A 23783-nucleotide genomic window follows, 5' to 3' on the forward strand; every position below is an offset into this window, starting at 1 on the left:
TCTGGTTGTATCCATTTGCCTAAGAACTTCAGGTGGTCATTGTATTTATTTATTTTTTACTTTGTTATTTTGGGCTGCTGGAAACTTTAATAATGGTATTCAAAAAAGTAGGGAGGGTTTCCTTGGCCCCTCCTGTTATTATAGTGATCTGGAATGGAAATTGTGAGGGAGATGCTCAGTGTTGGGGGTGGAGTTAGGATGGAGATTCCTCAGCAACTAAGTTCCTGTCTCTTGCTCTCAGTATCCTTGCTGGAGTGTGTGGTTCAGGGTGTCTTACTATTTGGAGGTCATGTAGGCAATATGGTCCACCACACTGTTGCTGTAGCCATTTTCAATGTCATTCATTGTCAGGAAATGAACTTTACAAAGTTGTCAGTGAGAGCAATGCCAGTCCGGAGCATCAAATGTAGATGAGTGGGAGTTACTTTTGAAGTCTCAGGAGAGAACCTGGTCTTCAGTGTAGCCCAGGATGCTCTTTAGTGGGCCCTCAGGTGCCTGCTTCAACACATTCTTGATGTCATCATATTTGGCAAGTATCTTCAGGCAGCATGTCAGATCCACAACAGATACATTGGGTGTAGAAACACAAAAAGTCATGCCAGTGAGTTTCCTGTTCAGCTTTGGGATGACCTTGCCCACAGAGTTGGCAGCACTAGTCTATGGACGTATGATGTTCTGGGCTGCCCCATGGCCATCATATCACAGCTTTCCAGAGGGGCCGTCCACAATCTTCTGAGTGGCGTTGATAGCATGGACTGTGGTCATGAGCCTTCCACAATGCCAAAGTTGTCATAGAAAACCTTGGCCAGGGGGTTAGGGATTTAGCTCAGTGGTAGAGCACTTGCCTAGCAACCACAAGGCCCTGGGTTTGGTCCCCAGCTCCGAAAAAAAAGAAAAAGAAAAAAAAAAAACCTTGGCCAGGGTGGGCATAAGCAGTTTGTGGTGCAGGATGCATTGCTGGCAGTGTTGCATAAGTTGTCAAATTTCTCATGGTTCACACACATCACAAACATTGGCCAAAGGGGCAGAGATGATGACCCTTTTGGCCCTACACTTCAAGTGGGCCCTAACCTTCTCCATGGTGGTAAAGATGCCAAGAGACTCCATGATATACTCAGCACCAGCCTCACCCCGTTTTATGTTAGTGGAATCTCACCCCTGGATGATGGTGATGTGCTTCTCTTTGATAAAAAGCTTCCCATTCTCAGCCTTGACATTGAATTTGACATGGCTAGAGTCGTACTGCCACATATATACCATGTAGTTCAAGTCAATAAAGGCATCATTGATGATGACAATCTCTACTTTGTCAGATGCAGAAAAGGCTGTTCTCATAACCAGGCACCTAATACATTTCACCCTTCACATCTACCTTCATATTGTCTGAAGGAGAATGCTGACAGTACAGGAGAATGATTTTAATAGCTGAGTCTTACACTAAAAATTACACCAGAGAACTCCTAAAGCTGATAAATAACTTCAGTAAAGTATCTGGACATAAAGTTAAATCAAACAAATCTGTAGTCTTCCTGTATACAAGTGATAAATGGGCAAAGAAAGAAATTGAAAAATGATACCCTTCACAATAGTTAAAAATAATATAAAATGCCTTAGTATGACTCTAACCAAGCAAATGAAAGATCTGTATGAAAAGAACTTGAAGTTTCTATAGAAAAAAATCTCGAAAATCTCTCCAATGCTCATGGACTGGCAGGATTAATATGGTAAGAATGGTCATATTGTCAAAAGTAATCTACAGATTCAGTGAAATCTTCATAAAAGTTCCATCTCAATGGAATAGGCTAATATCTGATATATTCAAAGGTCTCAGGAAGTTACATACCATAAAATCAATTAATCCTATTTAAGAAATCGGGTACAAAACTAAACAAAGAATTCTCAACTAAAGAATACTGAATGACTGAGAAGCACCTAAAGGCATGTTCAACATCTTTTGTCATAATGAAAATGCAAATCAAAACAACCCTAAGACTCCACATCAGACCAGTCAGAATGGCTAAGATCAAACTCAGGTGGCTGTAGATGCTGGCTATGATGTGCAGAAATTGGAACAGTCCGCCATTATTGTTGGGGTTACAAGATGGGACAATGACTTTGGAAATCAGTCTGCTGGTTCGTCAGAGAATTTCACATAGTACTACCTGAGGACTCAGCTATACTACTCCTGGGCATATACCTAAAAGATGCACCAACATATGACAAGCACACGCAGTCCACTATGTTTGTAGCAGCCTTATTCATAGTAATCAGAATCTGGAAATAACCCAGATGTCCTTCAACAGAAGAATAAATTAAAAAATGTGGTACATTTATACAACTGTTGATTCTTCATTTTATAGCATAAGTGATTGGTGTTCTGTCCAATAAATTTTCCCCTGCACCTATGTGTTGGAGGCTTTTTTCCACTTTCTCTTCTATTAGTTGCAGTGTATTTGGTTTTATGTCTTTGATCCACTTGGACTTAAGCTTTGTATGAGGAGATAAGAAAGGGTCAATTTGCATTCTTCTACTTGCTGCCTCCAGATGAAACAGCTCTATTTGTTGTAAATGTTGTCTTTTTTCCAATAACAGTTTTACCTCCTTTGTCAAAGATCAAGTGACCATAGATGCTTGGGGTCATTATTGAATCTTCAACTCTATTCCACTGTTATGTCCACTTGTCTCTGTACCAATAACATGCCATTTTTTCGTGATTGTTCTGCAATACAGCTTTAGGCCAGGAATCATTATTCCCTTAGAAACATTTTTATTGTTGAGAATAGTTTTTGCTATCCTGGGTTTTTTGTTATTCCAAATGAATTTGCAAATTGCTCTTTCTAACTCTATGAAGAAGAGAGTTGGTATTTTGGTGGGGATTGCATCTAATCTATGCATTGCTTTTAGCAGGAAGGCCATTTGTATTGTATTCATCTTGCTAATCCATGACCATGGGTGTTCTTTCCATCTTTTTAGATCTTTGATTTCTTTCTTTAGACACTTGAAGTTGTTGTCATACAGATCTCTCACTTGCTTTATTATAGTCACACCAAGGTTTTTTTATATTATTCCTGACAATTATAAAGGGTATCATTTCCTAATTAATTTCTAAGCCTGTTCATCATTTTAGTAGAGGGAGGCAACTGATTTGAGTTTACTTTATATCTAACCACATTCCCAAGTTGTTTATCATTAGAAGTTCTTGGTTGGAATGTTTAGAATCCCATAAGTATAATCTCATATCATCTGCAAGTAGTGATATTTGACTAATTTCTTTCTAATTTGTATGCCATGACTTCTTTTTGTTGTGTAATTGCTATGGCTAAGAATTCAAGTACTATATTGAACAGGTAGGGAGAGAGTTGGTAGCATTGTCTAGTCTATGGTTTTAGTGGTATTACTCCTGGTGTATCTTCATATAGATTTACGTTGCCTACTGGTTTGCTGTATATTGCTTTTACTATGTTTATGTATGGGCCTTGAATTCCTGATCTTTCCAAGACTCTTACTGTGAATGGTTGTTGTATTTTGTCAAATTCTTTCTCAGAATCTAATGAGATGATATTGTGGCTATTTTTTTGAGTTTGTTTATATAGTGGATTACATTGATGTATTTTCACATATTGGACCTTAACTTCATCCTGGAATTAAACCTTATTGATCATGGTGAATGATCATTTGAGTGTTCTTGAATTCGGTTTGTGAGAATGTCTTTTTCTTTTTTTTTCCCAGAGCTGAGGACTGAACCCAGAGCCTTGTGCTTGCTAGGCAAGCGCTCTACCACTGAGCTAAATCCCCAACCCCTGTTTGCGAGAATTTTATTGAGTATTTTATTTTCATGGATTTTCATAATAGGTCTGAAGTTCTCTTTCAATGTAGAGTGTTTGTGTGGTTTATGTATAAGTGTAATTATGGATTCAAAGAAAGAATTAGGTAGTATTTCTTCTGTTTTTGTTTTGCAGAATAATTTGAAGAGTATTGTCATTAGGTTTTCTTGAATTTCTGATATAATTCTGTATTAAACTCATCTGGTCCTGGGCTCTTTTTGTTTGGGATACTTTTATTGACTGCTTCTTTTTTTATTGATTATAGGACACTTTAGATGATTTATCTGATCCTAATTTAGCTTTGATATCTGGTGTACATCTAGATAATTGCCCATGTCATTCAAATTTTCCAGTTTTGTTGAGTATATGCTTTTGTATCAGGATCTGACTTTTTTCTATTTCCTCAGTTTCTGTTATTATGTCACCTTTTTCATGTTGATTTTGGTAATTTGGATAAAGTCTCTGTTCCCTCCAATTAGTCTGGCTAAGGGATTATCTACCTTGTTGATTTTCTCAGAGAACCAGTTCCTGGTTTTGTTGATTCTTTATTTAGTTCTTTTGTTTCTGATTTCAGCTCTGAGTTTGACTATGTCCTGCCATCTTACTTCTTTTTGTTGTATTTGCTTCTTTTTCTAGTAGATCTTTCTGCTGTGCTGTCAAGTGACACTCCAGCTGTTGTTGGTTTTTAGTTTTAGTTTTTGTTTTTGTTTTTTTTTTAATTTTGAATGTGTTTTCCTTTTAGCACTGATACCAATGTGCCCCATAATTTTCGGCATGTTGTGCCTTCATTTTCATTAAATTCTAAAAAGTCTTTAATTTCATTCCTTATTTCTTCCTTGACCAAGTTATTTTTGAGTTGAGTGTTGTTCAGGTTCCATTTGTATCTGAGCTTCCTATGTTTTTGTTTTATTTTGTTGATTTTGATGTTATTACTGTTGCTGTTGTTTTTGTTGTTCTAGTTGTTGTTCTAGTTGTTGTATTGAAGACCAAGCTGGAGTTGCCATTCTAATACTGAACAAAATTGACTTTCAATCAAAGATATCCAAAAAGATAAGGCAGAATGTTTCACACTCATCAAAGGAAAAATCCACCAAAATATACCCTCAATTCTGAATATCTATGCTTCAAATAAAAAGGCACTCACATCCATAAAAGAAACTTTACTAAAGCTCAAACACACATTGCACCTCACACAATAATAGTGGGAGACTCCAACATCCCACTTTCATCAAAGGACAGATCATGAAAACAGAAACTAAAGAGAGACACAGTGGAACTAACAAGTAAGGGACCAAATGGATTTATCAGATATCTATAGAACATTTAATTTTGAAACAAAATAATACACTTTCTCCTCAGCACCTCATGGTACCTTCTCCAAAATTTACCATATAATCATTCGCAAAAAAGGTCTCAACAGATATGTGAAGATAGAGAAAATACCATGCATTATATTAGATCACCATGGAAAAAAGCTGATCTTCAATAACAAAAATGACAGAAAAGCCACAAACTAGCCACATACAAGAACAAAAACAAGCAAATACACCCAAGAGGAGAAGATGGCAGAAAATAATCAAACTCAGGGCTTAAATCAGCCAAGCAGAAACAAAAAGAATTATACAAGGAATGGACAAACAAGGAGCTGGTTCTTTGAGAAAATCAACAAGATAAATAAACCTTTAGCTAGACCAGGACCAGATGGGTTTAGTGCAGAATTCTATCAGACCTTCAAAGAAGACCTAATTCCAACAGTCTTCAAACAATAGAAACAGAAGAAACACTACCAAGCTCATACTATGAAGCCACAATTATCATTATACAAAAACCACACAAAGACCAACAAATAAAGGGAACTTCAGAATAATTTTCCTTATGAGTACTGATACCAAAATACTGAATAAGATTCTCACAACCTAAGTCTGAGAACACATCAAACCGATCATCCATTATGACACAGTTGGGGTCATCCTATTTGAAACTTGAAGCAATCCTCCTAAAAATCAGGGACTACACAAGGCTGCACACTCTCTCCCTACCTATTCAATATAGCACTTGAAGTCCTAGCCAGAGCAATTAGACAACAAAGAGTTCAAAGTGATACAAATTGTAAAAGCATAAATCAAAATATCACTATTTGCAGATGATACGATTGTATACTTAAGTCACTCCAATAGTTGCACTAGAGAACTCCTAGAGCTGATAAACAACTTCTGCAAAGTGGCTCGATATAAATTTAACCCTGACATTAATCACAAATAATGTAAAATACCTTGTTACATCCAGTTGACATATTTTTTTATTATAATCATTTTTCTTGGTTTTAAAATCCTTCCTCTACCCATTCTACAATGATAACTGAGCTTTGAAGAAAGGACTGAGATATGATGTCGGAGTGAAGACTGATCATTTCAAAATCTCTTATTCTCAGCATTTAATATGACTCTAAAAAAGAAAAAGACACAAAGTTAACAGCATCTACTGTCTAAAGAACTGGCACTTATAAAGACTGAATAATGCATTATTAGATGGAATCAGTAAAAATTATTAGGACTCAGTTTGTCCATTTAGCAGAATAATAGTTGTGGGTGCTTCCCTAAGGCCACTTATCTAACTAGTAACAGGTCATTGACCAAATAGTTGCCCGAGGTAAGATTGAAGATTTTATGTATTGATCAGGAACTGAAATTATGATCATAGTATTAGAATAGGAAGACAGGTTATTGCTAAAGGAAACATATAATTGACATTATTTATATATGCGATGCTATCTACATAGAATATTCTGAATAGTAAAAAAAGAAATATTTTCTTAAAATATTGATGAAGCTTTATATGTTCACACAAATCTCCAAAAATTTTGCTTTTGTATAAATGTGTTTTAATGAAATAAATAATAAAACAAATGCTATCATTACATATGTGTTCCATAACACTAAATAAATAGACCCACGGATCCCGGCCCGCAGCAGCTCTCTGCCCCCAGACCCTGTGAGAGAGAGACCCAACCACCTGGTCAGGTGGGCACTCCTGAGGCTGCAGAGCGGAAGAGACCACCAACACTGCTCACCCCTGCCCACATCCCTGGCCCAAGAGGAAACTGTAGAAGGCCTCTGGGCTCCCGTGGGGGAGGGCCCAGGAGCGGCAGGACCCCTGTGCCTGAGACACCACCAGAACCAGAAGGAAACAGACTGGATAAACAGTTCTCTGCACCCAAATCCCGTGGGAGGGAGAGCTGAACCTTCAGAGAGGCAGACAAGCCTGGGAAACCAGAAGAGACTGCTCTCTGCACACACATCTCGGACGCCAGAGGAAAAAGCCAAAGACCATCTGGAACCCTGGTGCACTGAAGCTCCCGGAAACGGTGGCACAGGTCTTCCTGGTTGCTACCGCTTCAGAGAGCCCGTGGGTAGCACCCCACGAGCAAACTTGAGCCTCGGGACCATAGGTAAGACCAACTTTTCTGCTGCAAGAAAGCTGCCTGGTGAACTCAAGACACAGGCCCACAGGAACAGCTGAAGACCTGTAGAGAGGAAAAACCACACGCCGGAAAGCAGAACACTCTGTCCCCATAACTGACTGAAAGAGAGGAAAACAGGTCTACAGCACTCCTGACACACAGGCTTATAGGAGAGTCTAGCCACTGTCAGATATAGCAGAACAAAGTAACACTAGAGATAATCTGATGGCGAGAGGCAAGCGCAGGAACCCAAGCAACAGAAACCAAGACTACATGGCACCATCGGAGCCCAATTCTCCCATCAAAACAAACATGGAATATCCAAACACACCAGAAAAGCAAGATCTAGTTCCAATATCATTTTTGATCATGATGCTGGAGGACTTCAAGAAAGACGTGAAGAACTCCCTTACAGAACAAGTAGAAGCCTACAGAGACGAATCGCAAAAATGCCTGAAAGAATCGCAAAAATCCCTGAAAGAATTCCAGGAAAACATAAATAAAAAGTAGAAGCCCATAGAGAGGAGACACAAAATCCCTGAAAAAATTCCAGGAAAACATAAATAAACAAGTAGAAGCCCATAGAGAGGAGACACAAAAATCCTTGAAAGAATTCCAGGAAAACACAATCAAACAGTTGAAGGAATTAAAAATGGAAATAGAAGCAATCAAGAAAGAACACATGGAAACAACCATGGATATAGAAAACCAAAAGAAGAGACAAGGAGCTGTAGATACAAGCTTCACCAACAGAATACAAGAGATGGAAGAGAGAATCTCAGGAGCAGAAGATTCCATAGAAATCATTGACTCAACTGTCAAAGATAATGTAAAGCGGAAAAAGCTACTGGTCCAAAACATACAGGAAATCCAGGACTCAATGAGAAGATCAAACCTAAGGATAATAGGTATAGAAGAGAGTGAAGACTCCCAGCTCAAAGGACCAGTAAATATCTTCAACAAAATCATAGAAGAAAACTTCCCTAACCTAAAAAAAGAGATACCCATAGACATACAAGAAGCCTACAGAACTCCAAATAGATTGGACCAGAAAAGAAACACCTCCCGTCACATAATTGTCAAAACACCAAACGCACAAAATAAAGAATATTAAAAGCAGTAAGGGAAAAAGGTCAAGTAACATATAAAGGGAGACCTATCAGAATCACACCAGACTTCTCGCCAGAAACTATGAAGGCCAGAAGATCCTGGACTGATGTTATACAGACCCTAAGAGAACACAAATGCCAGCCCAGGTTACTGTATCCAGCAAAACTCTCAATTAACATTGATGGAGAAACCAAGATATTCCATGACAAAACCAAATTTACACAATATCTTTCTACAAATCCAGCACTACAAAGGATAATAAATGGTAAAGCCCAACATAAGGAGGCAAGCTATACCCTAGAAGAAGCAAGAAACTAATCGTCTTGGCAACAAAACAAAGAGAATGAAAGCACACAAACATAACCTCACATCCAAATATGAATATAACGGGAAGCAATAATCACTATTCCTTAATATCTCTCAATATCAATGGCCTCAACTCCCCAATAAAAAGACATAGATTAACAAACTGGATACACAACGAGGACCCTGCATTCTGCTGCCTACAGGAAACACACCTCAGAGACAAAGACAGACACTACCTCAGAGTGAAAGGCTGGAAAACAACTTTCCAAGCAATTGGTCAGAAGAAGCAAGCTGGAGTAGCCATTCAAATATCAAATAAAATCAATTTCCAACTAAAAGTCATCAAAAAAGATAAGGAAGGACACTTCATATTCATCAAAGGAAAAATCCACCAAGATGAACTCTCAATCCTAAATATCTATGCCCCAAATACAAGGGCACCTACATACGTAAAAGAAACCTTACTAAAGCTCAAAGCACACATTGCACCTCACACAATAATAATGGGAGATTTCAACACACCACTCTCATCAATGGACAGATCATGGAAACAGAAATTAAACATTGATGTCGACAGACTAAGAGAAGTCATGAGCCAAATGGACTTAATGGATATTTATAGAGATTCTATCCTAAAGCAAAAGGATATACCTTCTTCTCAGCTCCTCATGGTACTTTCTCCAAAATTGACCATATAATTGGTCAAAAAACGGGCCTCAACAGGTACAGAACGATAGAAATAATCCCATGCCTGCTATCGGACCACCACGGCCTAAAACTGGTCTTCAATAACAATAAGGGAAGAATGCCCACATATACGTGGAAATTGAACAATGCTCTACTCAATGATAATCTGGTCAAGGAAGAAATAAAGAAAGAAATTAAAAACTTTTTAGAATTTAATGAAAATGAAGGTACAACATACCCAAACTTATGGGACACAATGAAAGCTGTGCTAAGAGGAAAACTCATAGCGCTGAGTGCCTGCAGAAAGAAACAGGAAAGAGCATATGTCAGCAGCTTGACAGCACACCTAAAAGCTCTAGAACAAAAAGAAGCAAATACACCCAGGAGGAGTAGAAGGCAGGAAATAATCAAACTCAGAGCTGAAATCAACCAAGTAGAAACAAAAAGGACCATAGAAAGAATCAACAGAACCAAAAGTTGGTTCTTTGAGAAAATCAACAAGGTTGATAAACCCTTAGCCAGACTAATGAGAGGACACAGAGAGTGCGTCCAAATTGACAAAATCAGAAATGAAAAGGGAGACATAACTACAGATTCAGAAGAAATTCAAAAAATCATTAGATCTTATTATAAAAACCTATATTCAACAAAACTTGAAAATCTTCAGGAAATGGACAATTTCCTAGACAGATACCAGCTATCGAAGTTAAATCAGGAACAGATAAACCAGTTAAACAACCCCATAACTCCTAAGGAAATAGAAGCAGTCATTAAAGGTCTCCCAACCAAAAAGAGCCCAGGTCCAGACGGGTTTAGTGCAGAATTCTATCAAACCTTCATAGAAGACCTCATACCAATATTATCCAAACTATTCCACAAAATTGAAACAGATGGAGCCCTACCGAATTCCTTCTACGAAGCCACAATTACTCTTATACCTAAACCACACAAAAAGACAACAAAGAAAGAGAACTTCAGACCAATTTCCCTTATGAATATCGACACAAAAATACTCAATAAAATTCTGGCAAACCGAATTCAAGAGCACATCAAAACAATCATCCACCATGATCAAGTAGGCTTCATCCCAGGCATGCAGGGATGGTTTAATATACGGAAAACCATCAACGTGATCCATTATATAAACAAACTGAAAGAACAGAACCACATGATCATTTCATTAGATGCTGAGAAAGCATTTGACAAAATTCAACACCCCTTCATGATAAAAGTCCTGGAAAGAATAGGAATTCAAGGCCCATACCTAAACATATTAAAAGCCATATACAGCAAACCAGTGGCTAACATTAAACTAAATGGAGAGAAACTTGAAGCAATCCCACTAAAATCAGGGACTAGACAAGGCTGCCCACTCTCTCCCTACTTATTCAATATAGTTCTTGAAGTTCTAGCCAGAGCAATCAGACAACAAAAGGAGATCAAGGGGATACAGATCGGAAAAGAAGAGGTCAAAATATCACTATTTGCAGATGACATGATAGTATATTTAAGTGATCTCAAAAGTTCCACCAGAGAACTACTAAAGCTGATAAACAACTTCAGCAAAGTGGCTGGGTATAAAATTAACTCAAATAAATCAGTTGCCTTCCTCTACACAAAAGAGAAACAAGCCGAGAAAGAAATTAGGGAAACGACACCCTTCATAATAGATCCAAATAATATAAAGTACCTCGGTGTGACTTTAACCAAGCAAGTAAAAGATCTGTACAATAAGAACTTCAAGACACTGAGGAAAGAAATTGAAGAAGACCTCAGAAGATGGAAAGATGGGAGCATGCTCATAGATTGGCAGGATTAATTTAGTAAAAATGGCCATTTTACCAAAAGCAATCTACAGATTCAATGCAATCCCCATCAAAATACCAATCCAATTCTTCAAAGAGTTAGACAGAACAATTTGCAAATTCATCTGGAATAACAAAAAACCCAGGATAGCTAAAGCTATCCTCAACAATAAAAGGACTTCAGGGGGAATCACTATCCCTGAACTCAAGCAGTATTCCAGAGCAATAGTGATAAAAACTGCATGGTATTGGTACAGAGACAGACAGATAGACCAATGGAATAGAATTGAAGACCCAGAAATGAACCCACACACCTATGGTCACTTGATTTTTGACAAAGGAGCCAAAACCATCCAATGGAAAAAAGATAGCATTTTCAGCAAATGGTGCTGGTTCAACTGGAGGGCAACATGTAGAAGAATGCAGATCGATCCATGCTTATCACCCTGTACAAAGCTTAAGTCCAAGTGGATCAAGAACCTCCACATCAAACCAGACACACTCAAACTAATAGAAGAAAAACTAGGGAAGCATCTGGAACACATGGGCACTGGAAAAAATTTCCTGAACAAAACACCAATGGCTTATGCTCTAAGATCAAGAATCGACAAATGGGATCTCATAAAACTGCAAAGCTTCTGTAAGGCAAAGGACACTGTGGTTAGGACAAAACGACAACCAACAGATTGGGAAAAGATCTTTACCAATCCTACAACAGATAGAGGCCTTATATCCAAAATATACAAAGAACTCATGAAGTTAGACCGCAGGGAAACAAATAACCCTATTAAAAAATGAGGTTCAGAGCTAAACAAAGAATTCACAGCTGAGGAATGCCGAATGGCTGAGAAACACCTAAAGAAATGTTCAACATCTTTAGTCATAAGGGAAATGCAAATCAAAACAACCCTGAGATTTCACCTCACACCAGTGAGAATGGATAAGATCAAAAACTCAGGGGACAGCAGATGCTGGCGAGGATGTGGAGAAAGAGGAACACTCCTCCATTGTTGGTGGGATTGCAGACTGGTAAAACCATTCTGGAAATCAGTCTGGAGGTTCCTCAAAAAATTGGACATTGAACTGCCTGAGGATCCAGCTATACCTCTCTTGGGCATATACCCAAAAGATGCCTCAACATATAAAAGAGGCACGTGCTCCACTATATTCATCGCAGCCTTATTTATAATAGCCAGAAAATTGAAAGAACCCAGATGCCCTTCAACCGAGGAATGGATACAGAAAATGTGGTACATCTACACAATGGGATATTACTCAGCTATCAAAAACAATGACTTTATAAAATTCGTAGGCAAATGGTTGGAACTGGAAAATATCATCCTGAGTGAGCTAACCCAATCACAGAAAGACATACATGGTATGCACTCATTGATAAGTGGCTATTAGCCCAAAGGCTTGAATTACCCTAGATCCCTAGAACAAACAAAACTCAAGACGGATGATCAAAATGTGAATGCTTCACTCCTTCTTTAAATGAGGAAAAAGAATACCCTTGGCTGGGAAGGGAAAGGCAAAGATTAAAACAGAGACTGAAGGAACCCCCATTCAGAGCCTGTCCCACAGGTGGCCCATACATATACAGCCACCCAATTGGACAAGATGGATGAAGCAAAAAGTGCAGACCGACAGGAGCCGGATGTAGATCGCTCCTGAGAGACACAGCCAGAATACAGCAAATACAGAGGCGAATGCCAGCAGCAAACCACTGAACTGAGAATAGGTCCCCAGTTGAAGGAATCAGAGAAAGAACTGGAAGAGCTTGAAGGGGCTCGAGACCCCAAAAGTACAACAATGTCAAGCAACCAGAGCTTCCAGGGACTAAGCCACTACCTAAATACTATACATGGACTGACCCTGGACTGTGACCCCATAGGTAGCAATGAATATCCTAGTAAGAGCACCAGTGGAAGGGGAAGCCCTGGGTCCTGCTAAGACTGAACCCCCAGTGAACTAGACTATGGGGGGAGGGCGGCAATGGGGGGAGGGTTGGGAGGGGGACACCCATAAGGAAGGGGTGGGGGGAGGGGGATGTTTGCCCGGAAACCGGGAAAGGGAATAACACTTGAAATGTATATAAGAAATACTCAAGTTAATAAAAAAAAAACCACTAAATAAATAAATTTTAACACAGATAAAGAAGAAAATAAGTAAGGCAAGATTGTTATTTGAATTATAATATATTTTAAAAGTTTCACAATTGAATATTTAAGATTTTCTACAAAGGGACAAATATATGATATTATTTAAATGTAAGTGCTATTTTAATACTCTATATTTCAAAGTGTCTGTAGACTTGAACTGAATTAATACATTTGTAAAAATAATAATTGTAATAATTTTAAGCTTCAATTCATAAAAATAACATAATATGGGGTTGGGGATTTAGCTCAGTGGTAGAGTCCTTTCCTAGCAAGTGCAAGGCCCTGGGTTCGGTCCTCAGCTCCGGAAAAAAAAAGGAAAAAAATAGCATAATATAAATATTTCAGAGAACTGATTAAAATATATAAAATACTTTTTCAGTGTTTGATTTCATCACCAACAATTCAGATTTTTACATGTTCAAGAAGTTATCAAATGTGTTATATTTGCTAATTTCCATGTCATTATTGCTGTTATTTCGATTAAATCAAGAAATCTACATTTTAAAAATTACTTACTTGTCCAATTCACATGGGTAATTATACCCATAATTATGTCTTACTTTTTGTCAGTGATTTTCTACCTTATTAATAAGGGACGATCTGAGCAGTATAGCTAATATGCCACTCTAATCCCTTGCAGTAGGATTTCCTCTGTCATTTTCCTGAATGTCTGGAAATGCATGCCCATCTTCATTATGTTCTTGAAATAGACAAATGGAAAGTTTCTGAAGCATGAGATCAGTATTTCACTCATCCATTTTTTTTTAACTGCTTAAAATATCATTCCTATACACTGTGCTGGTTCATCACTGAAAAATCTCTTGCATGTTATATGGATTTTGTGTTCATTTTTGTTTTCTACATAAATTATATTTGGCTGAAATTTAATATATTTGCCTATTATTTAACTTTCATATATGTTTGAACTTAAATTTTGATGTATCCATTCATTATTTTCAGACTTCCTACTTTATAACTAAATTACACGTATATTTTTATGGGCTGCAATGTTTAGCTTCCTTGATATTTTGAAATATTTGCTAATATTAACTGAGCAAATTCCCCAATTATCTTATATGGTTTATAATAACATTTAATATGGTACATTACATTATGACTCCAGTGTTGTATACTTGACTTTATTTTGTGAAATTTGCCATATTTTCTTTGTCATATTTTCTACTTAGAATAGAATATAATTCTTTAGTAAAATGTTGCCTTTTGTTTATGTACTGTTTTTTTAAAAGTTTAGAATTCAATATATAATCATATTTCAGAAGAAATCAGTATTCCAATAGCCTATGAAACTTATTTTAAAATGCATTACCATTTTAAATTTTTAAATGCTTTATAATATAAGTTTATTGGTAAAAGCAACAAAATCATTTTCTTCCTATGACCTAATATCTAGTTGTAGAGTTTGGATATACTACTAAAAATTCATGAGTTAAATTCATATATATATGACTGCGTGTTTCCATATACAAAATGTAATTGCATTAACACAGAATTCTAAGTTATTATGTGGCATAAATTTAATAAGTTTCAACTTTTAAGTAATATGAATATAATCTTTTTTCATATTAGTAAAGAATATCTTGAAAGGCAAGGCATTGCTATATTAAAATAATAAGTTTGAATAAATCATGTGATTATTTACCTTGACAAAAAAACAAAGAGAGGCACAGAAATTAGCACAATTAGCCAAAAAAAAGTGAACTGTACTATCTAAAAAAATTCATGTTCCTGACCTTTAGATTAGGAATTTCTAGCAAATTGTCCCTTTATATTTCATTGATGAGATCACCCTGCTATGTAATTATTATAATTATGTAAAAAGTGATTTCTGTCTATATATGGATATTCTTTTTGTTACATAAAGATTTTACCACAATAAATAAGCTTGTTTCAATATTATTTTTACTGTTATTAGCATTGCTATCATCATCATCATCATATCATCATCATCATCATCATCATCATCATTGAAGCTAAAGTGATAGGAAAAAAAATCTATATTTTAACTATTATCAATCTTCCTGTATGCCATGGTGTGTGTGGAGGAGCTGTGGGATGTGCTTGTGTGTGAGTTTGTGTGTGTGTGAGTGTGTGTGTGTGTGTGTGTGTGTGTACCTGTGCGAGAGAAAGAGAGAGCGAAAGAGAGAGAGAGAAACAGAAATAGAAGTACAAATATGCAGACAGAAAGAGATAGACAGACAGATAATTTTATTGTTATTGACCAAACAATGAGTCATAAAATACTGATATTGGAAAATTCTGTAACAAAAATATTTACAGCATGCAAAGAGTGTTTAAATTCTGCTATTGTTTAAAATATTGCACATAGTCTCACAATTTCATGTTCTAAGTGAGAAAGAAAAGCAAAGTTTTCAGACAAATAAGGTATTTTCATGGCTAGTTTTCTAAAATTCAGCAAGGAGTGCTCACTTAATTGTTTCATTTTAATTTTCTTAAGGCTCCATTGTCAATTTTAAATTACACTACTTAATAGTAGTAAACATTTTCTCATACAGTGTTTCATTTAATTCTCATGGCAATTCTGTTGTAATCCCTAGGCTGCTTCTCCACTGATAGTGGCCTGATTGCCTAAAATCACAACCAGAAATAATAAGTAATGCAGGAACAACTGTGGAAGATGGGGACTGTAGACAACAAGAAAGCATAACTAGAAACAGATTTCTGCGGACACCAGCTTGAGGGATGGCAAAGCTTTTAAACTTTTGGAGTCAAATTTAAAACATTTTAGGTCTCCCCTTCTTACTTATTATTCTCTATTCTTCACCCCTCTTTATTCCTCCTCCCTCCCTTTCCCTTTCTCCTACTGGTGTATGTGCTGGGAGTGTTCTCATATCATGCCAAATATGTGGGAACAATAGTGAGACAGAGAGAGAGGAGGGGACTTACTTTGGGAATGGCATGAGATTTTGAAACTTTGAAAAGTTTAAATTACTCAGCCCATTAAGCACTTCATCAAGGACAAATTTCCTTATCCTTCCTGAACAGTCCTTCCTAGTAGAAACCATGTACTAAAACATACGGTGACCTTTTTCGGGACCATTTTCTTTCAAATCACTGTGAGACAGTCTTGTTATTTACCTCACATAACAATCATCCTGAAATTAATTAATAAACTAATATACCCTTTCACACCCATGCTGCATATTAGAATTCTGGTACTTCTTCTTCTTAGCTCATTTCCTTCCAGTGAAAATATACATACTTCTGTTAGTTACCTTAAGAGTTCTCTCATTTGCCTTCTCTCTTTCCTTTCTTAAAGCAACATATTTAGGGGCTTAATTCAGCTAAAGCATCTCACAGAGATACCTTAGAAGGGGGACATGACTTTTCATCTGCCTCAGCATCCCAAAAAACTTTCTTACAGACTAGGAACACCAAAGGGCATTCATGTATATTTCATATAATATGAACACTAATTCTAATTGTATAGAACTTTCCTTGAATTTTCATTATGTTAAAAAGTTATTTGCACTTTTTAACTATTTAAGAATATTTGTTAACATTAATAATCATTCTCATTTAATTTACCCAGTGATATTCATCTGACAACTATGGAATTCCAGCCCCACCTCAGTGACCATATTTGAGAATCAGTATCTGAAGACAACTTGTGCTCTTGATTTGCTGTCCCTAACATATCGACACTTTCTGATTTCTACCTCTCATTACTGTTTTTCTGCTGTCATAATCAAAGATTCTTTTGGCTGTTCTTTTAAATGGTATTTTCAAGTATATATTTTGACAAATTTACTTGGATATCTCTAGTGAATATTCCTCTATGGGATTTTTGCTTTAGATTTTAGCTTTTAATGCTTTTTTTCTTTATTTACATTCCAAATGTTGCCTTCCTCCATGTGTCTTTATCCAGATTTCCCTACCTCTCCACCTCCCATTCACCTCTGAGATCCTACCCTCAGGAATTTACCTTCTCTGGAGCATGAAGTCCTTGTAAGACTAGATTCATCCTCTTCAGCTTGGGGCAGAGGATGCAGCCAGTCCTGTACTACATAGGTGCTAGGGGTCTTGGAATAGCAATGTATAATTTTTTGGATTGCTGGCATAGAATTTTGGAGCTCCCTGAGGTCCAGATTAGTTGGCACTTTTGGTCTTCCTATGTTGTTACCATCCTCTTCAGTTCCTTTAATGTGTCCTTGAACTCTTTGATATGGGTCTCTGACCTCATTCCAATTGTTAGCTGTATGTATCTATATCTGTCTCACTCAACAGCTGGTAGACTCTCTCAGAGGACACCATGTTAGGCTCCAGACTGTAAGAACAACTTAGCATCAGTAATAATGCCTGGTTTTGGTGACTACCCATGGAATCCATACAAAGTATTTGGCCAGTCCTTTAATCTCTGCTACATTTTTGTTGGTGTACTTCCTTTAGAAGGAACAATGCTGGGTCAAAATATTGGGTTGTTTTCCTCATCCTTGCACGTAGATAACTTTTCTGCTTCAATCTGCCCACTCTTGCACATTTCAGATAAGGTTACTCAAAATGCATTCTGTATGCCATTCATATCCCAGGTATTTGGGATTTTCTAAAGGTCCTTGCCAGGCCCTGCTTGCCACGCCCAACTTGCATCCCTGGCAGCTGGATAACTACATTCATTCTCCTGTCCCTCTGGGATTCTCTCTTGTCTCCTCCCCAAAGCCCCATTTATTATCCTGCCCAATGTCTCACCTCTTTGGCATATGTCTCACTCAGGTACCTCCTTCCCTCTGCCCCCTATGGCTATTTTGTTTCCTCTTCAATGTCGGATTGAAACATTCTCACTTGGAACTTATTCTTGTTACACTTATTAGGGTTTTTTGTGTTGAATTATGAGTATTCTGTACCATTAGGCTAATATCCACTTATCAGTGGCTACATACCATGCATATTCTTTTGGGTTGGTACTAATTCAGGATGGTATATTCAAATTTCATCCATTTCTCTGCAAAATACATGATGTCCCCAGTTTTAATAGCTGAATAGTATTCATTGTATAAATGAATCACATTTTCTTTTTCCATTTTTCAGTTGAGGGGCATATGAGTTTCTCCCAGATTGTAGCTATTGTGAATAAGGCTACTACAAACATTGTGGATCACATACCCTTGTGTTATGGCAGATAATTTTTTAAGTATATCAGCTATTTATATATTAGTCCTCAATCAGCTGTGAGTTAATGAATCTCTATTCCCAAAAATATAAGTTGTCCTTTTTACCTATTGTCAGTGCCCTTTGACTGACATTACTTTTTCAGTTTCATTAAGTTCCATTTATCAGTTTTAGATCTTAGAGCCTGAGCTTTTGGTGTTCTGCTCAGGAAATTTTCCCCTACGCCAATACTTCCAAGGTTATTTTTGGAGAGCCATTTGGGTTCGCTTGCTTTGGTCAGGACAGAAGAAGTAAGCTCAAGGCAGGAATCAGACTTTGGGCCAGGACTCAGGAAATAGGGATTTAGAACCTTTATAATTTAAGGTAATGCAAAGTTCAGAGCAGGCTCAGTAGAGAAATGTATGGCATTCTTTTTGTCTTGGTCATCCTGACTAGTCCCTAGAAAGGTGTTTACAGAATTTTATTTATTGCTTTGCCTGTTCTTTAACTGAGACATGATCTTATTATGTTGTATGAACTTAGAGTGGTATCAAATCAGATGGGAAAATAATAAACCTGCTTCAGCCTCAGAACTGGCTGGGGACCTGTGACAGAATTGTCTTACTGTCTCTTTTCTCTTTAATATTCACTCATGCACTGGAGAGCCTGTTGACTAACTGAGCTGTCTTGGTCAGCTATTCCTCTGTTTTATTAGATTTAATATATCTGGTTTTATGTTTATCTGGAGATACTTGATCCAGTTGGACATGAGCTTTTTTTAGGGTGAAAAATAAAGATCAATTTGCATTCTTATACATACAGACCAAAAGGTAAACAAGCACTATTTCTTGAAGATGATTTCCTTTTTTCCCGTTATAATTTTGTCTTCTTTGTTAAAGATCAAGTGTCCCTAGGTATGCAGGTTTATTTCTTGGTTTTCGAATTTCTTCCATTCATTGAACAATCTGTACCAAAAATCTTGTGTTTTGTTTAGTTTGGTTTTTTATTGATATTGCTTCCTAGTACAGCTTGAGGTAAAGGATGGTGATTACCTCAGAAGTTTCATTGTTTAGAATAGTTTTGGTTATTCTGGATTTCTGCATCTCTGAGAATTGCGCTAGAATCTAGGTGGGGATTGCATTGGATCCATAGAATGCTTTCATAATTGATGATACTCACTATACTATTCCTACCAATCCATAAACATGGAAGATCTTTATCTTCTGAGGTCTACTAGAACTTTTTTCTTCCACGACTTGAAGCACTTGCCATATATATCTTTTACTTGCTTTGTTAGATTTACCCAAGATATTTTATATTATTTGTGGCTATTTTTGGATCTTTTCCCCCTAATTTCTTTATCAGCCCATTTATAATTTGTATTAAAGAAGGCTACTGATCTTTTTGATTTAATTTCATATCCAGCCAGTTTGCTGAAGTTCTATATTAGCTATAGGAACTTTTCGGTGGAATTTTGGTTGTCATTAATGTATAACATCATATCATCCACAAATAGTGATACCCTGACTTCTTCCTTCAGAAAACATATCCTATGGATCTCCTTCTGTTGTCTTAGTTCTTTAGCTAGAACTTCAAGTACTATGTTTTATAGCTAAGTAAATAGAAGGCAGAATGTTCTTGTTCCTGATTTGTGTGAGATTGTTTCATACTTCTTTCCATTTAACTTGTTGTTGGCTATTCATCCCCTGTACGTCGTGTTTATGATATTTAGGTATATACCATGAATACATTATCTCTCAAACCTTTTAACATGAAGTAATATAAGGTTTTCACAATGGTCTTTTCAGCATCAAATGAGATGATCATGCGATTATTTATTCTTTCAGTTAGTTGATATAGTGAATTAAATTGACTGATATTTATATATTGAAAAATCCCAGTGTCCCTGGGATAAAGTCAACCTGATCAGGGTGAATGGATATTTTAAAGTACTAACAACATTATAAACTTATTTAACTTCATTTATTTATTATTAGATATTTTCTGTATTTATATTTCAAATGTTATGTTATTTCCTGGTTTTCCTTCCAGAAACTCCCTAACCTATCCCACCTCAACCTGCTTCTATGTGGTTGCTCCTGCACCCACACACTCATTCACTCCCACCTTTTACTATGGCATTTGCCTACACTTGTGCATTGAGCCTTCACAGGAAAAAGGGTTTCTCCTCCCATTGCTGCCTGATATTGCCATCCTCTGCTACATATGTGACTGGAACCATTGGTCACTCCATGTGTTCTCTTTAGTTGATGGCTTAGTCCTTGAAAGCACTAAGGGATCTGACTGGTTGATATTGTCCTTCTTCCTATGGGGTTAAAAATAACTTCAGCTTCTTCAGTCCTTTCTCTAACTCCCCCATTGGGAAACTGTTCTCAGTTCAATGGCTAACTGTGAGCATTCAACTATGTTTTGGTGAGGTCCTGGCAGAGACTCTTAGGAGACAATTATTTCAGGCTCCTGTCAGCGAGTATTTCTTCCCATGCTCAGTATTAACTGGATTTGGTGAGCGTATATTGAATGGATCCCCAGGAAAAGCAGTCACTGGATGGCCTTTCCTTCAGTTTTTGCTCCACAATTTGTCTCTAAATTTCCTCCTGTGAATATTTTATTAACCTTTCTAAGAAGTACTGAAGCATCCCCATTTTTGCCTTTCTTTTTCTTGAGCTACACAGGGTCTAAGAATTATATCTTGGGTATTCTAGGCTTTTGGGCTAATATCCACATATGATGAAGTGCATACCAAGTGTGTTGTTTTGTGATTGGATTACCACACTGAGGGTGCTATTTTCTAGTTTCAGTCACTTGCCTAAAATTTTTATGAAATCATTTTTTTTAATTGCTGAGTAGTACTACATTGAGGAAATGTACCACCTTTTCTATATCCATTGGTCTGTTGAAGAACATCTGGGTTCTTTCTAGCTTCTGACTATTATAAATAAGGCTGTTGTGAGCATAGTGGAGCATTGTCCTGGTTATGTATTGGAGCATATTTTGTGTATTTGTACAAGATTGGTATAACTGGCTTCTCAGGTAATACTATGTCCAATTTTCTCAGGAACCACCAGACTGATTTCCAGAGTGCTTGTACCAGCTTGCAAATCCACCAAAAATGGAGGAATGTTCCTCTTTCTCAACATCCTTGCCAGCATCTACTGTCAAATGAGTTTTTGATCTTAGCCTTTATGACTGGTGTGAGGTGGAATCTCAGGTTGTTTAGATTTGTGTTTCCTTGATAACTAAAGATGTTGAAGATGTCTTTAGGTGCTTCTCAGCCATTTGGTATTCCTCAGTTGAAAATCCTTTGTTTAATTCTTTACCACATTTTTTCATAGGTTTTTTGATTCTCTGGAATCTAATATAAATCGCTTCTCAAACTTTTGGCTTAGCTCAAGAGTAAAGTATAATATCTTGAATTCTTTGTATATATTAGATATATGTCCTGTATCAGATATAGAATTTGTAAATGTCTTTCCACAATCTGAATGTTGCCATTTGTCCAATTGACAGTGTCTCTTGCCATACAAAATCTTGGCAATTTTATGAGGTTCCATTTGTCAATTGTTGATCTGTGTATGCCTATTGGCTCTTACCCAATTTCTCTTCTATTAGAGTTAGCGTATCTTGTTTTATGTGGAAGTCCTTTATCCAATTAGACTTGAGGTTTATACAATATAAGAATGGAACTATTTGCATTTTTCTAAATGCTAACCACCAGTCGATTCTGCACCATTTCTTGAAATGCTGTTTTTTTAATTCCCTGAACCCATATACCATGAGGAAGAGAGCTGAACACCCAGAAGGGCAGATATCCTGAGACCACAGGAGAGACTGCGACTTCTGCATCCCTCTGCACACATCTGTGGTCCAAGGGGAAACTGCACAGTGTGTCTGGACACAGGAATATAGCAACAGTCACCCAGCCGAACCTGCAGTTTTGCTCTGTATCGATGACTGAACTGAACTGGCCAAACAGCTCCATGCACCCAAATCCCATGAGGCAGAGCACTAGACTCTCAGAAGTGTGGATACTCCTGAGAAGTGAGAGGAGACTACCCTCTGCTCACATTCCAGACCCAAAAGCTAACTGCCTAGTGCCAACTGTGCCCCCTGTGTGCAGGGACCTAGCAGCAGTCAGGGGCAGGACACTTCCAGTTCAGGCCCATGCCAAGGGCTGAAAGACAGTCACCAGGAGCAACTACACACCAGGGAGCAGAACACTCTGTTCCCAAAAACAGCTAAAAGAAAACAGAAAAACAGTTCTACAGGAGTACTGGCACAGAGGCCTACTTGAGGTCAAGTCACTATCAGAAACAAAAAGATGAGCAAACACCAGAGACAAGCTAATGGCTAGAGGCAAGCACAGGAACCTAAGCAACATAAACCATAGCTACTTGGCATCATCAGAGCCCAGATCTCCCACCAAAGAAAGGATATCTATACACATCAGAAAAGCAAGATTGAAATTTAAAATCACATTTTGTGATAATGATGGAGGACTTTAAGAAAGGCAAGAAAAACTCCTTTAAAGAAATGCAGGAAAACACAAGTAAACAAGAAGCCCTTAAAGAGAAACACAGAAATCCCTGAAAGAATTACAGGAAAACACAAACAAAATGGTGAAGGAATTGAGCAAATCTGTTCAGGATTCAAAAATGGAAATAGAAAGAATAGAGAAAGAACAAAGGGAGAAAAGCCTGGATGTAGAAAACCTGAGAAATAGATGAAGAGTCATAGATACAAGCATCACCGACAGAATACAAAAGAGAGAAGAGAGAATCTCAGGGGCAAAAGGTACCATAGAAAACTTTGACAAAAACATCAAAACATAGCCCAAAACATCCAGGAAATCAAGGACACAAAGAGGATCAAACCTAAGCATAATAGTTGTAGAGGAAAGTGAAGACTTCCACCTTAAAGGGCCAGTAATTATATTCAACAAAATTATAGAAGAAAATTTCCCTATACTAAGAAAGAATGCCCATAAACATAAAAGAATCCTACAGAACTCCAGATAGATTGGACCAGAAGAGAAATTCCTCTCATCACATAATAGTTAAAACACCAAATGCACAAAACAAAGAAAGAATTTTAAAAGCAGTAAGGGAAAAAGTCAAGTGACATATAAAGGCAGACTTATAAGAAACACAGCAGACTTCTCACCAGAGACTATGAAAGTCAGAGTATGCCGGACAGATGTCATAGAGACCCTAAGAGAACACAAATGCCAGCCCAAGTTGCTGTATCCAGCAAAACACTCAGTTAACATAGATTGAGAAACAAAGAT

General features: G+C 37.2%; 1 pseudogene; it reads right to left on the reverse strand.

Annotated features, from left to right (window-relative positions):
- Positions 1–347: 347 nt before the first annotated feature.
- The window catches only part of LOC148001565 (glyceraldehyde-3-phosphate dehydrogenase pseudogene), a 105329-nt pseudogene continuing 81893 nt past the window's right edge, over positions 348–23783 (reverse strand).

This window comes from Rattus norvegicus, chromosome 13 (assembly GCF_021556685.1).
Source record: "Rattus norvegicus strain SHRSP/BbbUtx chromosome 13, alternate assembly SHRSP_T2T, whole genome shotgun sequence".
NCBI lineage: Eukaryota > Metazoa > Chordata > Mammalia > Rodentia > Muridae > Rattus > Rattus norvegicus.